Source organism: Vulpes lagopus, chromosome 5, assembly GCF_018345385.1.
Source record: "Vulpes lagopus strain Blue_001 chromosome 5, ASM1834538v1, whole genome shotgun sequence".
Lineage (NCBI taxonomy): Eukaryota > Metazoa > Chordata > Mammalia > Carnivora > Canidae > Vulpes > Vulpes lagopus.
Window position 1 is genome coordinate 14,337,669 of NC_054828.1, and position 17,811 is coordinate 14,355,479.

The following is a 17,811-nucleotide window of genomic DNA, read 5'->3' on the forward strand; positions in this document are numbered from 1 at the left end:
GGATCTGTGCTTCCAATCACCATGAGGTACTCTCATCTGTCTCACACTTCCCTGCCTTTGCCTGTGCTGTGTGCTCTGAATTTTTAAAACTTACATCCAGAATCATCTCACTGTGGAGCTTACCCTGACTTCTCCCATCCTCCCCTTTGAAGCTGTCACTTTTTCTTCTGTGACCCTCTCTGCCTTTATTACAACAAATTTCACACTAAGCCATGAGTACAGAAACTACATCTTAATAATTTTAGCATCCTTGGTATCTGGCACAGTCCCTGGCATAAAATAAAGGTTAATTTATTGTCAATGAATTGCTGCGCAAAAAATTGAAAACCATGAGTACATAGAAGATGGTAGACATAGCAACACAGAGTATATAGACTCTGGAATCTGACTGTTGAGCTTCAACTACCAGCCATTAATTTTCATAACACACAAGAATGACCATGGGAATTTTTATTTTATTTTTTTGTGGCTCAGTTTGTGTGTCTATACAGTGGTAATAATAACACTACAAACCTCCATGGGTCACTGCATGGATTAAATGAAATAATGTAGCAAAGAACTTAGCCTGCATCCTGGAACATAATAAGTTAATGAATGTAGTGCTCAATGTTAGCTCCTCCCGCCTGAGCATCCTGGAACATTTCACACTGAAGGTGCATTATAGCTATGCCTATCACTGACTAATGAGAAAATAGCTCAGACGAATAAGGCTAAATGATGACAACTTGGCAGACTGAGAGATGTAAGCCAATCTATCTGTAAAGCTGCTGTACTCTCGTAATTTAGTGCTTGCCCAACAGCAATCAGCACATGCTTAACATTTTTCCATTCAGATGGATGGAGGTTGAGCAGTGAAAAATGGGGAGAAAGAAATAACCCTGAGAAAATTGATTATATCATTACCAGTTATCTTCTGGGACCATAATAATGTAGCTTTCATTATTTCTTTTATATGCCAGTCTCTTACTGCAAATTGAAAATAGTACATGCAATTCAGATATCTCTGAAAAGAAGCCTAGTTTTGAAAAGAAATGGAAGCAAAACAATGGTGTATAAGCACATCCAGCCTGATTGGACATGAACTACAATCTATTATATTCAGTGTGCAAGTGGAATTTGAGGTGAAGAATGTTCAGTACTCAGGGTTAGACTATTAACCCAATAAACTCAGAACAGATCATAAAAATTATTTTAATATCTGGATTAGACGTGAGACAGTAAACTAAAAAGCATAACATGTTCTAATCTCTGTGTCAAGATTAGTAGATAAAATATAGCATATGTTGGGATGCCTGGGTGGCTCAGTGGTTGAGCGTCTTCCTTCGGCTCAAGTTGTGATCCTAGGATTCTGGGATCAAGTCCCGCATCACGATCCCTGGGGGGAACCTGCTTCTCCCTCTGCCTATGTCTCTGCCTCTCTCTGTGTCTCTCCAGAATAAATAAATAGAATCTTTTTAAAAATATAGCATATGTTTAGGACCTACATGCTAATTGTGCTTACTGGAAAAGGAATGGAAAAAATACTGCTTCCTTTCCTATTCCCTCAAGTAAAAAGGCAGAAATATTGGAAATTCATCATGTTTTCTGTGAGGCTATTATGGCTCAATATTGAAGGAAGATTTTCAATGTAAAAATCCCCCTTGAGCCACCACTTGATCATCTATAGACAATGCTCCTTCCAGACCCAGACTGCTTTCCATGTTACCAACTTGGGGAATCAAAAATATTGAGAAATAGTAAAGTGTTGTGTTTAAGGGTCCAGATTTTGGATCTAGATAGCCTAGGTTCAAATTGTAGTTTTATTTTTTAAAGAATTATTTATTTATTTATTTTAGAGAGAAAGAGAGAGAGAAAGAGTGAACGGGGGAGGGACAGAGGAAGAGAAACTCAAGCAGACTCCATGTAAGTATAGAGACCAATGTGGGGCTTAATCTCATGACCTGAACCAAAACCAAGAGTCAGACACTTAAATGACTGAACTATCCAGGCACCCCCAAATCTCAGTTTTAAAACTGCTATGTGGCCCTGGGAAAGTTACCAAGACTCTGTCTATGAGGTTCCTCACTTTATGATGGAGATAATAGGGATGCCTGGGTGGCTCAGTGGTTGAGCATCTGCCTTTGGCTCAGGGCATGATCCTGGGGTCCCAGAATTGAGTCCTGCATTGGGCTCCCTGCAGGGAGCCTGCTTCTCCCTCTGCCTATGTCTCTGCCTCTCTCTGTGTCTCCCATGTATAAGTAAATAAAATCTTAAAAAAATAATGGAGATAATAGTAGCACCTAGATCGTGATACTGTTGCAAGGAATTAGTAAATTAATATGTCACTTACATAATAATCTCCCAATAAATTTTAATCATTATTATGTGTCTTGACTATCTCTTTCATAAATATCCTTAACAAAAGGCATGGAAAGAAAAAGTATAATAACAAATAATGCATAGCACTTTCAATGTTACAGGTTCAGTTTTGAGTAGTTTTTGTATATTAACTCTTTTGATCTTCACAGTAACCTTTGAGGTAGTCTTACCAGGTAGAGGTGAAATGACTTATCTAGGGTCACACAGATAGTGAGTAGCACACCAGGGTGTGAACTCTGACAGTCTGATTCTAGAGGTCTCATTTTTAAGTGTTAAATGTATATTCACTTCTTTTGAGCACTATGCCTGAATGTATTCACCATCCACTCAAAAAATATTTATTGAGAATCTACCCTGCACTAAGTACCAATCTACTCTGAGATATGTTACTAAACAAAGAGAGACACAGGGTCTCTCTCCCACATATTTAATATATTTAATACATACTTCTATATGTATTAATATATATTAATATATATAATACATACTTCTATAGATATACTGTTTCTTTTAAGCTTGTCTATGTTCATTTTATTCATAGGGATAAATACTATTTTCCAGGTCTATAACTCTTTATGAAGTCTAAACATTTGGTTTTGTTTCTTTTACCTTTCCCCTACCAGCTTAAAGTATCCACCTTTGAAAGTATTCACTAATGTCTTGTACAATTCAGCACCAGGGACAGCAGACAAAACCTATTAGCATTAGGAAGATATATGAAGTTTTTCTCTCAGAATTCATGAAGATTTGATACTTCAGAACACACATGCAGACACACACACACATTAAATATTCAGAAAGATCTTAGGAAGAATCCTACAAATTATCAAACACATAAGTCCCTGGAACAGTGAGGGAAATGTGCATCCACAAGGCCATACATCTGAAGCCAAGAACTAAGTTCCTAGGACTACTCTAGTTACAATTAATCTCAGTGCACTGTCATCACCAAGCAGAACTGTATATATTCAGTGACATGGATGTGGAATATGGTGACAATTCCTTAAATAGGAATTGAGGAAGAAGTCAAATACTCTGGTTTAAGCTCCAGAGGAATCCTTATTCACTCAGTTAGAAAGATTCATTTCCTAATAATGTTATCTATTATTTCATATTCCCTATATACTTCCTAATATATTTGAAAGCATGGGTGGAAAGAAGTTTCAAGGTTCATTAGAGGAGAAACAGATCCAAGTTACTACTGACTCTGCCTTACACACTACATTTTTTTTGACATCATTCAGTACATTAGAATTCTTTCCGGCCTATCAATGTTTATTAGATTTGATGCTGCCTAATTCTGACGTCCCAAAGGAAGGTGACTCACTCCCAGTAAGTGTGTTATCAGTTTCTAAGGACATGTCTAATCTGGATGACATCATCTTGTCTGGAAGATACATTTTAGGTGGACAGTTCCACAGCTCATGAAAGAAAAACTTTCCATTTGCTGTGTTTCACTAATCCCATTCCATTAAAGCAGCTATGAGAGCCTGAAAGGAAAAAGAATGTGATCCTGTAAAGGAATATAGAATTATAGATTTAATCACTCAAGACTATATTTATTATAATAATCAGTGCAAAGCTCTTCAAGGAGTCTCTTTTTTTTTTAAAGATTTATTTATTTATTCATGATAGAGAGAGAGAGAGAGGCAGAGACACAGGCAGAGGGAGAAGCAGGCTCCATGCACCGGGAGCCTGAAGTGGGATTCGATCCCGGGTCTCCAGGATCGCGCCCTGGGCTAAAGGCAGGCGCCAAACCGCTGCGCCACCCAGGGATCCCAAGGAGTCTCTTTTGATATAAATAAGGATCACCCTAAATCTTTCTCCTCCGAGATACTTTCAACAATTATCCAAGTACTAGCATGTAATCATGGAAAGTTACTGAAGTCCTCTGGGTCTCAGTCACCTCTTCTGTGTAATGAGGGCTATTTGACTTGTGATTCCTCATGGGGGCACTGTGAGGAATAATGAGATAATTTGCTACCACATGGTATAAAACAGTGGCAAGCAGAAGCAGAGGAAATGGGGCACAGGTGGCTGACTCATCTAAGGGGGCTGACATACAGATTTTTAAGAAAAAGAATGAAGGAAATCCCCCTAAAGACTGGAAGAAGGACTTTCCTTGTCACTGCCAAGAAATTTCTTCAACTACTCAAATGTTAAAAAGCCATGAAATGGGACACCTGGGTGGCTCAGTGGTGGGATGTCTGCCTTTGGCTCAGGGCATGATCCTGGAGTTCTGGGATTGAGTGCTGCATTGGGATCCTGCATGGAGCCTGCTTCTCCCTCTGCCTCTTATGAATAAATAAATAAAGCCTTAAAAAAAAAAAGCCATGAGATTTGAAGTAAGAACTGTCCTTAAATTTCATCTCTAGGACAGATTAGCTACCATATCTCCCTTCTTCTCCAACTTTTACTTCTTCAGGCTACAAAAAATATAATTATTTCACTGGAATATAGTTACCACCATATATTGGTAAAGGATCTAGCTAGGAGGTGCCTGGCTGGCTCAGGGTTGTGAGTTTGAGCCCTGCATTGGGTACAGACATTACTTAAAAATAAAATCTTTAAGATAATAATAATGATAAAAAGAATCCAGCTAGTTACTTGGATTAAAAAGGTAGTTAATAGTGCAGGCTCTAACAGTGATTGGCTTAAATTCTGGTGCTACCACTCACAAACTGAGTAACTTTGGGCAAGTTCCTTAATTTCTCTGAGCCTGCATTCACTCATCAGTAAAAAGGGATAATATCAATAACCCTCTCATGAGGATGTTATGAGATTAAGAATGTTAATAGGTATAAAGCACTTAAAATGGTATCCGATACATAATAAGGACTCAATAAATGTCACAATATAAAGAACATGCCAACCAGACATAAAGTAGTCCAGGACCTTCAGACAGGTACCCTCTTTACTTATTTCCTAGACAGAAGACTAAAGCCAGAGAATTTTTATATCCTTTGTAGATCTGCTTATTATGAAACCATATCTTATTTTTCATTTTTTTATTTTTCTTAAGGCCATTCTTTGCTCAGTTGATGATAACTGTGATCGTGATTATGAGGGCTATTGCTTCAAAGATATTTTATTCTAAATCACAATGATGTATGAAGAAGTGAATTCAATGGAAGTAAAGGAGAAGTGGAGGGGGTCTGAGTGAAGGAGCAGGAGACCAAGCTATAAAGAAAAGTGAAGAAGAAGGCATGAAACAAAGCTTTGTGCTCTTTTCCTAACATTTACAAATACTAACCTAGACCTCTGTTGATTCAGCCAACTTGTCATGCCTTCCTGTTGACATGAATCCAGGACATAGAAATATAATAGTAATCACTAGAATGAGCAGATAATGGACCTGGAAGAGCTTAAGATGAGAAGGGGAGAGAGATGCAGGAAGGACGCCTCTAGTTAGGCATGATGAGGGGTCTGAACACCCTCATGCTACTGTGGGAGGATTATAGGAATACCATAGGAATACTATTATAGTGGTTGTCTACAGAACTGTGATCTGTAGTATAGATGATACCCCCAAACACATACATGAAGGATACAAGATTTATTAGTGTGTCCATGTTCCCAGCCTCCATATCCTCTATGTTACCCCCATTAAACAATTTTTCTTATTTGTTCAGCAATCGGTAGGGTTTGGTTTGCTATTCCAGTTACTATGGTTTTGTGACACAAGTTCAGAAGAACAGAAAGAATGTGAAAAGAGAGACAGGTCTAGAGATCCAAAAGAAAGGAAAAGAAAAGAAAACAATAAAAGCTGTAGGGGTTAGGTGTTGAGGTCTGAGGGATTTCATGAGGATGGGTTCTATAACACCCATGGGGTGGGATAGAATGGAGAGGATTTTAGAGTTGTTCTAAGTTGTAAAATGGACTCCTATTATTGTTTTTTTCTTTTCTTTTCTTTTTCTTTTCTATTATTGGTTTTCAAGAGGGCTAAGTATAATTTAAAATTCCTTTTGACTGCTAGATTAGACTTTTTTTATAAAAAGATTTTATTTATTTATTTGAGAGAGAGAATGAGTGGTGGGGTGGGGCAGAAGGAGAGAGAGAGACAGAGAGAGAGACAAAGAGACAGAGAGAGAGAGAGACAGAGGGAGAGAGAAGCAGACTCCCTGTTGAGCAGGAAGTTGATGTGGGGCTCAATCCCAGGACCTAGAGATCATGACCTCAGCTGAAGGCAGATGCCTAAGCCACCCAGGGCCCCAGGATTAGACTTTTATAAATATTACTTTATTTAGAGACTGATGCGGGGTCCAGTATTCAGGGTTATGGATGTGCACACTAAAGTCTAGAACTTCATTCCCATTCACTAAAGACATGGATTGGGACACACAAGCCCCTTTATCCCATTAAAGGCAAAAGGAATGGTTGGTGAAGGCAAATGAGAAAATATCAAGTTTTATTTAAACTTTGAGAATAAAGTTTAAAGGGAATAAAACAAAATCCTCAGTCTTTTCTTGAGCAGAAGCAGGAGGCATTTCACTATCACTTCTAACCCCTATGGGGAAGAAAAGTCAGTCAATAGATGACCTGTTTAAATTGGATGGGAGCTGACATGATGTGCACATCATCAGGGAAATTAACAACTCTAAGAATAGGAAATGTATATCCCTTGAGACAGCTGCAAGAAAAATTACTCAGAAATGACTGTGCTGGGGACTCACAGGGAGTGCAGCTGGAATAGGAACAAGCCCTGGGGTTTCTGAGACCAGTGTTTGACAGCCAGGACTGTAAACAGCCTTCACTGGCATAAGCAGAGGATCTGGGGCTATGAATGTAGTCTGTGGCGGGTGGCACTGGGCTGGGACTTAGACCCGGGACAGAGAGAATCAGAGCTGGCTTACAGAGAAGATAAGGTTGTGCCAGGCTGGGAATTGGCTCATCACCCACTAAACGTTAGCCCAGCACCTGCCAGTTGGGCTACACATCAGAATCTCCATGGACTATCTTTAGAAACACACATTCCTGCACCTTATCTGTGGAGACTCTGATTCAAAAGATCTCAGATAAAAAAAAAAAAAGGTCTCAGATGAGGCCTGGGCATGACTCTTTCATAAGCTTCTCACATAATTCTGGTGAAGCTTATTCGCACACCAGAATTTCAGAACTGCCAGTTGAGGCAGTCACAACTATTCTTTTTCTAACCAGACCATTAATGCAATGATTCCATTTGTCATAAGCTAGTTAATTAGGGGCTTTTTTTCATTTCCATAGTAAACTCTCTTCAGGACAAGATGAAGAAGAGTCTCATAACCTCTCTTAAATGACTATGCAATCTTCTTCTCTTCCTCCTTCTCTCTCTTTCCCTCCTCCTCCTTTTTCTCCTCCCCCAACCCCCTTTTCCTTCTTTTTAGTTTCACACCAAACACAAAACAGAGATTTAATGTGTACAAAATCTACATCAAAACATAAATGGGCTTTACCACATAGCTGTCTTCAAGCAGCTCTTGAGAGACAATCTTGTAAACTCAGAAATGCATGAGGGAGTCATGAGTGTTTTGGGAGGAGGCGCTGAGAGGTGGGAACAAGAAGCAAACATCTCACCAGTGTCAAGTAGAGATGGTTCCCATTAGGATTTGTGCTATATAGTACCCACAGTGCTCCAAGCTCAGTTCAGAGGATTCTAACAGGATCAGGAAAGTGGGCTGGTGGCTCAGGTGCAGTGAGACCAGGGGCTTCAAGGTCCCAAGTGGCAAGAGTCAAGAAGAGCCAGTATATGAAGGTTGGGGCTGTGATGTCAGGTGGCCAATTGAAGACACATCATCTGTGATTGACAGCGCAGTGATTCCCAAATACCAGCTTCTGGACATCAGAAGTAGTCAAGGAACTAGTTCAAAATACAGACTCCCAGACCCCACCCCAATTGTGTTCCTTGCCACTCTCTCTCTTATTTATAGTATTCATTTAGTCAGTGCATAAACATGTATAAAGTGGCTACTCATGATCACTAGTCTGCTAACTGCATGAGAACAGGAACTGCATCTGACTTGCTCAGCCTCAGTGTCTATCTAGCATAGTGCCCAAAACTATAGCCATTCATTTAAAAAAATGCAGTAAGTGCTTACTTTCTACCAAGCTGAGCTAGGCACTAGGACACAGTGATTAATAAGTATGCTCCCTATATTGAGTCTAGTGGGGGAGATAGCCTAGGGATCAATAAGTTACATTAACATGACAAGCGTTTAAACAATATACATAGATATTTCTTACCTTCTGAATCCACCCCACACAGGAGCCAGGGAGATTATCCTAAAACACGAATCCAGCCATGATATTGCTTAAAAAGAGTCAATAGTTCTCCTATGACCCCTCATCCCAAAGAGGGTCTGTAGACTCCATGAAGATAGATGTCTAGAAAAGAAAGAAGTTTGCATGGTCAGATAACTGTGGAAGACTGGGATAAATGAAACAAAATGAATCAAGTTTGTTTAATGCAGGATTTTTCAGAAACTGTAGAATACTAAGGAGCCTTTTAAATCTCCAAAAGGTAAGAGGGGGGGAGGTAAGTAAAAAAATGGGGAAAAGGAATAGTATTCAGCACATTCTCATTCTTATTTGATTGTGACCCTTTTGGGGCACATCTTAAATAACCAGCGCTTAGAGAACAAACTTTGGAAAATTCTTGCTGACCACAACATGTCCAACATTCACATTAAGCATCATAGGGTCCCCCATAATCTCCTGCCCAAGCCTCTGCTCCCCACTCTGCTTCTTGAATTTTTTAAAAGATTTTATTTATTTATTCATGAGAGACACACACACACACACAGAGAGGCAGAGACACAGGCAGAGGGAGAAGCAGGCTCCATGCAGGGAGCCCAACGTGGGACTTGATCCCGGGACTCCAGGATCACGCCCTGGGCTGAAGGCGGCGCTAAACCGCTGAGCCACCCAGGCTGCCCGTGCTTCTTGTATTTTAACAAAACGAAACTCCTGGTTTCCAAGCCTTTGCTCACATTGTCTGCCCCCCAACACACACACACACACACACACACACACACACACACACACACATTCTTCAAGCCCTGAAACATCCTCCAACACACATGGAATTTGCCTGAAGATGATACATGTCCTTGAAAAATCAGTTCAGACATCAACTCCACCAGAAGCTTTTGCTGTTCAGGTGCTTCTTCTGTATGTGCTCAGAATGCTCTGTCACAATTCCCACAGAGCAGTGTGCTGTATTATTGTGGTCCTGCTAGACCATGAGGTTTTGGAGGGAAGGAGTCTTTATGAGGCTTTATCTCTGCTCTGCTATACTGGAGTTTCTCAACCTTGGCACACTTGACATTGGGGCTAGATGAGTCTTTGTTGTGAGAGGCTGGCCTGTGCATGGTAGGATATTTAGCAGCATCCCTGGCTTCTACCCACTAGATGCCAGTAGTGCTACCAGTACCTGATCCCCCTTCCCCCAAGATGCAAGAACCACAGAATCTCCAGACACTGTCTGATATTTCCTGGGAGAACAAAACCATCCCTCATTGAGAATCACTGTCCTATATCTGGTGTAGTGCCTGGTATTCATTAAACAAATATTTACTAAATATATACTACTTGTCAGGCCTGTGCCAGGCACAGATAATACAACTGTGACCCAAACGCTTGCCCCTGCCTATAATCTGCAGGAATCAGGAAGTAAACATACATGATTATGATTGTAATGATAACCATAGTTCTATGAAAGTTGAGAGAGACTTGTGTATTTTGTTCATTTTTATATCTCTCAGCTCCGAGGACAGTACCTGGTACATCGTAAGAACTCAATAAATATTTGTTGATGAAACATATTAGCTAAAATTTACAGAGCACTTATAATGAACCAGAAACTATTCTAAATCCGTTGTGTATATTAAATTAATTTAGCTCCATAATGAAACTATGATATTCTATTATCATACTCATTTACAGATAAGAAAACTAAAACATACAAATTTTAAGTAACTTAGCAATGATCATGTAATGAGTGCAAGGTAGAGCCATGACTTGAACTCAGGCAGCCTGGTTCCAGAATCCAAGCTCAAGTGCCCCACATGTTCCTGCCAAGGATGACAAACATTGATGGAACCTTCCTTGGACTGGCATAACAACAACACAATAAGTTGTTTCTTTTATCTCATCCTTAGCACCATTTTATTTGAGAAAATGTAAAGCACAGAAAGGCTAAGTAACCTGAATTCTCCCATAAATGGTAAGTGCCTAGACTGGTTTTTTTGTGCTCCATCTGACCATAGGGACCTGTGCCCTTGACCACCATGCTATACTGCCCCAAATATGGAAGCATAATAAATAATGATTAGATGACTGAATGAGGAATGGTCTACATGCTTTCTGCATCCCCCACACCACCAAGCAGAGAAACTAACATAGATGATGCCCCCCCACATGATTTTTTTTAATGATAGCAGTGAAGTACAAGGAATGGGACACTCAGTTAGGGATCAGATCTGACTTGTCCTCCTGATTCTGCCTTTGAGTTGCTGTGTGACCTTGAAGACTTCATTTCCACACAACCAGGTCCCCATTTAGTTATCTAAAATGAGAGGTTTTGGATTTCCTGAGTTCCCTTCAGCTCTTTTGCTGATTCTAGTAGCCATAGTCCTGAGTGAACCTGGAGAGCTCTCTTTCCAATCACAGACCAACCAGGTAAAGCTCTTCCCCTGACTGTCTTGATTGGTTTGCTCACCTCCTGTGCAGGTGCTGTTTTGGTTGCCTGGTAACACAGTGATAGAGACTGCCAGTTCCCAGAGGAGAAATTAATGAATGAGCAGAGATATTCACACTAGGAGCAGTGGCTACAGCCAGAGCAGCACATTGCAGATTTCATAACTCCACCTGTCTGGAATGGGCTTTTCACATAATGCTGATACAGCAGCCTAATGGGGATTCTGGAGGTGGCAAAAATCCTAATGCACAATCCTATTTCCCCATAAGGAGGTGACTCTATCACAAAAATTACAAGCACAGAAGTGTGTTTTAGTATCAATAATAAAAAATCTCCCTCTGCTCTCTTCCATGTAAAAGACTACTGTTTCTTGTGTTCCATCCTGCCTTTAAATCCAGGTTCTGTGCTACTGGACAGGTCATATAAATTGGAATTGATCACCATGATCACTCTGAAAAACAGGCAGAACAGAAATTCAACAGATAGGGAAGTCTTTTAAAAAGTTCAGAGCAATGAACAGAAGTAATGTAGACCTGGGTTCAATTCCTGGCTTTGCCACTTATGAACGGTGCAACTTTGAGTTAGTTTCTCCATCTGTAAATTGGGGGTAATATATCTATCTCAAAGTGTCACTGAGAGAACTAGGTAAGGTAGTAGAAGCTGAAGCACTAGTCCAGATGCTGGAGTATACATGCACAATTTTTATCATTATTATTGTTAGTGTTTAGGGTCACACACCACTTAAATGACAAAATTGGGATTTGAATACAGGTCTCTAGTAGGGCCAAGGCCAACTTTTGTCATTATTTCATTCCTTCTTTGAAAGGAAAAGTCATAACCATGCGTTTTTTCGACAAATACTTACAAGCCACTATGTGATGGTGTTGAAAATGATACTAACTCTTACACAGAGGTTTTTAGACCAAGCAGTGCTTTTGCATGCATCCTCTCACTTAATATAATGGTCACTTCTCTGATGTCTGGATGGAGATCATTCTGGACAAAGCAATTGTCTGCCTCTGGAAGTTAAACTCTCCTCTTTCCCCAGGAGCTTGAAAGCCAGGAGAAGCGTCATCCCCCAGTGCAATGGAGCCAGCCCAAGGGCATGCTGGCAAAAGCCACTGAATTGTGCGCTTAGGTTCCTGATCCTTTATGTATGAGTATGTGATCTTAACAAGTTCATTTACCACTGTAGGCCTTAGTTTTCAAATCTGTAAAATGGGAATCATGTATATGTGTATCTCTCAGAGTTGTTGGTATAATTCAATAAGCATATGACTGCAGAATGCTTAGTACAGTACCTCCTTGGCAGCTGCCACCATGAGGATGACAATCGGCATGATTCTTATGATTCTTCCAGAGGCCTGCCTGCAATATGGGTACCTACCAGGGAAGGTGGGCCTAAGTGAAATACTACAGTCAGCCCATAATCTCTAGGGGTCATAGGAAAAAGAAGAAAGTGAAAGAGGAAGGGGCAAAAGGAACACCTTTTACTGTCTTCGTAGCTGGCTCCAAGAGGGTAGGGTCAGAGGCAGGTGCCAGACTTGATTGATACTGTTGCAAAATCCATGGTCCATTAAAACACTTGTAGCCTGGGAGCACCTGGGTGGCTTAGTCCGTTGAGCATATGCCTTCAGCTCGGGTAATGATCTCAGGGTCCCGGGATCCAGCCCTGCACTGGGTTCCCTGCTGTGCAGGGAGCCTGCTTCTCCCTTCTCTCTGTTCCTCCCCCTTCTCGTGCATGTTCTCTCTCTCAAATAAATAAATAAAATCTTAAAGGAAAAAATAAAAATAAAATACTTGTAGTCTGGGACAAATAAGAAGCTAGTGGTGCTTAATGTTAGGCTACACTCCTCTGGGTTGCAGTCTCTTGTAACTCAGGGATCAAGGGATCTGCTCATTGTTTGAACTCTAAATGATGAGATCTATGTTGTTCTTTTTGGAGAAATCTTGGATTTGATCATTTCAATGCAAGTAAAATGGGAGCACTTGAAGACCACTTATTATGTGCCAGGGACTGCCCTAATTTTCTATGTTTTAATAAATTTCACCCTCCTGCGACTCCTGAATGTAAATTTATCACCCTCTCTGTGTAGATAAGGATCCCAGGCAAACAGCTTGCCCAGAGTCAAAATCTAAGAAGTAGCAGAGCAAGGATTCAAACAGTCTAGTGCCAACTTTCATGTTCTGAACAGCTACAGTTACTGGCTCTCCATGTTGTCAAAGGAAAAAGAATCCATTCTCTGTCTTGCCTGGTTATTCCTCTGGTGATTGAGCTTGTCTGAAATGGCGGGGGTCTATATAGAGGCCAACCTATGTAGAGTTATTATTCTGTGGGGTTTAGGAAGGAAGAAAAATGATGTGGAAGGGGTAGGTTTTGTTATGTCTCTGTGCTGACAGACTCCAGACACTCAAAAGTGGTGGAAACGGACAGCAAGCAAGAAGATTTTAAATTTTTTTAAAGATTTTTATTTATTTATTCATAGACACACAGAAAGAGAGGCAGAGACACAGGCAGAGGGAGAAGCAGGCTCCATGCAGGGAGCCTGACATGGGACGGATCCCGGGTCTCCAGGATCACACCCCAGGCTGCAGGTGGCGCTAAACCGCTGTGCCACAGGGGCTGCCCGCAAGGAGATTTTAATACAAAGAAGAAAAAAAAAGTGGGTTTCCCAATCCCATGCTGGTCCTAAGTCAAATGCAACTCTACTGAAGTTTTGGTAATGGCCAGGCTCCTTGGTTAAGCTTCACAATAGTCCTGCAAAGCTGATTATATTACCTTATTTTATAGCTGAAGCACCCAAAGCTTGGAGAAGTAAAGACACTAGCCTGAGACCTTAAGCCAGACAAGAAGCATGGGCCTGGGACTCAAAATCAGCTCAGCAGTGCTCAACCTTGATTATACAATGGTATCACTTGGGATGCTGACAAAATACATACCTACTGGTGAGAATATATACCAAAATATAAACCAGTGATGTGAATTGCTGTCTAGGTGTCTTCATGGCCCATCCTGCAGGAGCTGGTCTTCTTTCTGCCTCAATACAGCTGCTTCCCAGTGAGTCGTGAAGGCAGATGTATTAGAACATTACCTTGAAAGTGACTTGATCAGCTAAAACGTTCAAGCACCCTTAATTACAAAGGAACACCCACTGACATCTGCCTCCCCTTAAGGGGGACTCCAAGGATTTGGAAACTTATTTTTCTGGTTGCCATGACAATCTTTTGCAACGTCAGCAAAAATGCTCTGTGTTACAAACAGGCAACCATAAAACCACTCAAAATCTTTAGCTCAGAATTTGTCTCAGTTCCAGACCATGCCATGCCCCCTCTGAGCCTTTACCTAGACTCTAGAAAAGAACTGTAGATATTAAGACCTTCTAAACACTCCTCACATTTTACTAGGGGTAAGAGATGAAGGGAACTGCCTCACGTCAGGGAGTAAATTAATGTTTTCAGATTTTCTTTTATTCTATACCTCACTTCCTCATCTTTCTAAGACATTTTTTTTTTTAATTTTTATTTATTTATGATAGTAACAGAGAGAGAGAGAGAGAGGCAGAGACACAGGCAGAGGGAGAAGCAGGCTCCATGCACCGGGAGCCCGATGTGGGATTCGATCCGGGGTCTCCAGGATCGCGCCCTGGGCCAAAGGCAGGCGCCAAACCGCTGCGCCACCCAGGGATCCCTCTAAGACATTTTTTAATCTAAAGATAAAATAGGTGAAATTGAAAAGTTCTCTCACGTTTATCTTTCTTTTTTTATAAATCAAATTTATTTTTTATGCTTTTTAATTAATTTACTTTAAAACAAAAATTGTATCTATTTAAGGCATACAACATGATTATCTGCATATACATAGTGAGACGATTACTATGTCAACCCTCTTTGGATAGGCTCCAGAGGCTTTATACTCCTGTAGGTGATAAGATTTTACATTTTAACTTTCAGAGGCTTATTTGCATTTGTACCCTCAATCAATCTTTAATTATAGCAATTCATCTTTGTGCAGATTTAGGCACCATGAAAGGTAGAGAGGATGATACACTGGAAAATCTTTCTTGTCATCTTAAAAATCTTGCCATTGGCCGCCTTAGTAGTAAAGTGTCTAACTCTTGGTTTTGGTTCAGGTCATGATCTCAGAGCCATGAGATCTAGACCCACCTCAGGCTTGAGCTCTGTGCAGGGTCGGGATTTTCTCTCTCTCTCTCTCTCCCTCTCCTCCCCTCCCCCTAGCCTCGCTCATGCACGCACATGTCTGTACTCTCTTATAAATAAATAGAATCTTAAAAAAAAATCTTCTTATGGTTGGATAACAAAATTAACTCTGCCCTTTTTGGCAAGTATGAACAAGCCATAGCTGAATAGGTGTTCCAATAGAGTGGAACTTTCCTGACTTGGGACCTGGGTTCCACCTGCACTCTGTCACTCACTAGCTCTGTTACACGATATCAAGCTGTGTGCGTTAAAGGCACACATGGCCTTCATTGTCAGACAGCATTTTGAGTTCTCACCTCAACTTTGTGCTAAGTGACTTTGGGGAAGCCTCCATTTCCTCTATGAAATGGAAATATTCTTTCCTTAACAGGGTTGTTGCTTTCTGGGTATGTAAAGCACTTATCACAGTGCCTGGTACACAATAATCAATAATCAATAAATGATAGCTATTATTACTTTAATCCATTAATACTATCTAATCTGCCTACCTCACAGGAGAGCATATGAAATGAGGGACTTTGCAAACTACAAAATTTACATGTAAAGGGGCTTATTTCTACAGTTGTTTTGTTATTATAAGGACTTGCTCACTTTTTTTAGATCAGATAAGAATAGCAGATCGGGTTCTTCTTATCAAAAATAAATAGCTTTTTAAACCACCACCACCACCACCACCACCACCCTGTAGGATTGGATTTCTCAACTGAGTGGTGAGACAATGTGTACACCTGTCACTGTGGGTGCATCCATATGTATGCAAATTCCTGAGCTGAATTGTTCCCCAGAGAAAGGATCCTATGATACAATATGTTTCTTTCCTTCCTGGGCCTGTCAAGATTCTTGGTTAAAAGTAAGAGAAATAATGTAGGCTGTTAACCCAAGAAGGGGATTTAGCAGAGATGGAACATTCACAAAATAAAATTGGATGGGGGATGGGATGGCATGAAGAATCAAGCTTGGGAAACAGGCAGAAATCAAAGGAATTTGGAGGTTGGCCAACAAGATTCATGACCAAGCAGTAACCACTGGCCCAGCCTCTTTTGGATGCTGAGATGCTGCTGCCATAATCAGTCTGATCAGTCTCACAGCCCATCTCTTTCTCTCCATCCGTGTCAATTTCTGAAGAGACAAAGTTCCAGGAGTGTGCATCTAATTGGCCCAACTTAGGTGACATCCCTCAAGTATTTTTGGGGACTGAGAGAAAGCAAGTCATGGAAGGATCTGGCCCTGGGAATTGCCAGGTCCTCACACAATGAAACACTTCCCCTAAAGAAATGTGGAGGTATAAATATCTTCTAGGAAGCCACCTTTGGTCAAATTATTATTTCATTGATAAAGAAGGTGCAGAGAGGTTGTTCAATGACTGTGTGTCAAGTCTTCCAGCTTCCAACCCCATATTCACTCACTCTCTTACAAAACCCAGCAATTTATAAAGTCATAAGCTCTTTCTCCATCTTTAAGCAACACTCAGGTGGGGACAAAGGGACTGACTATGGAGAGTCATTATCTGTTTTCAGATTCTTTTTATTACATAAGCTCAGCACATAAGAATAAATAATGCTGGAATGCAGCTGACCTCCAATACATGATGGGAGAATCTCATTACTGCAAAACCCTTGGCGATAAATATAGAGAACTGGCTATGATACATTGAATTTTCAACAGAAACCATTAAACACTTCTGCATCTAACTGCCTTTTCTTTTCTTACTCATAGTGCAATAAAAAATAATTTTCCATGCCATAATTTGCCTGATTTTTTCCTCTACACTTCCATCCTACTTCCTGTTTCTTCTCTTTGTTTAAAACTGATACTAGTGAAGCTTTTTGAATTTATAGACCCAGACAAGAACACCCTTTCCATTTTTTCCCCAAGCAACTCTCCTGTGCATATTTGAAAGCCAATAGTTTTTTTTTTTTTTTTTTTTGAAAACTACATATAAGTCCAAATCTTAGAGTTGGGAGGTATCTTAGGGGAGCTCTTCTCTGACATCATTTCACAGGTGGGGAAATGGAAGCTTAGAAAGGATATGGCAGGTGGGTAGAGGCAGAGATGGGCCAAATACCATCAAAGACTATACTGGGTTTTTGAGTTGAGATTTCCTTGATCCTCTTATGTCCACGATTGTCATTATCTGGGTGTGAACAGAAACTTAGGAAGAATCTGAGGTATTGCCTAATACAGAGGTGGAAAGTAGTAGCCAAAGGGGCAAATCCTGCCTGTACATGGGTTTGATTTTGCTCAACATTCTTGGCTCACACAGTCCTTTAAATTTTTTTAAAGTTAATTGCCAACATGTGAAAACCTGGAGATTTAACATCATTTGGTTTTCTGACCCTTTAATAAAACTCAGACCGTCTGGCAACTCAGGGTCCCACTATATGGCAAAAATGAGTTGTTACTCAGTAACAATCTGCCCCCCTTAAGCAGGTACACACATCTCAGTATGCCACAGTCTCTACCCTGCCCTGCTCTATCACAACTTGCCAACTTCACTTGTTACATTACTGCCTGTCACCAAAGTTTGTGATTCCTGAGCTAGTCTTACTCCCTTAGTTACT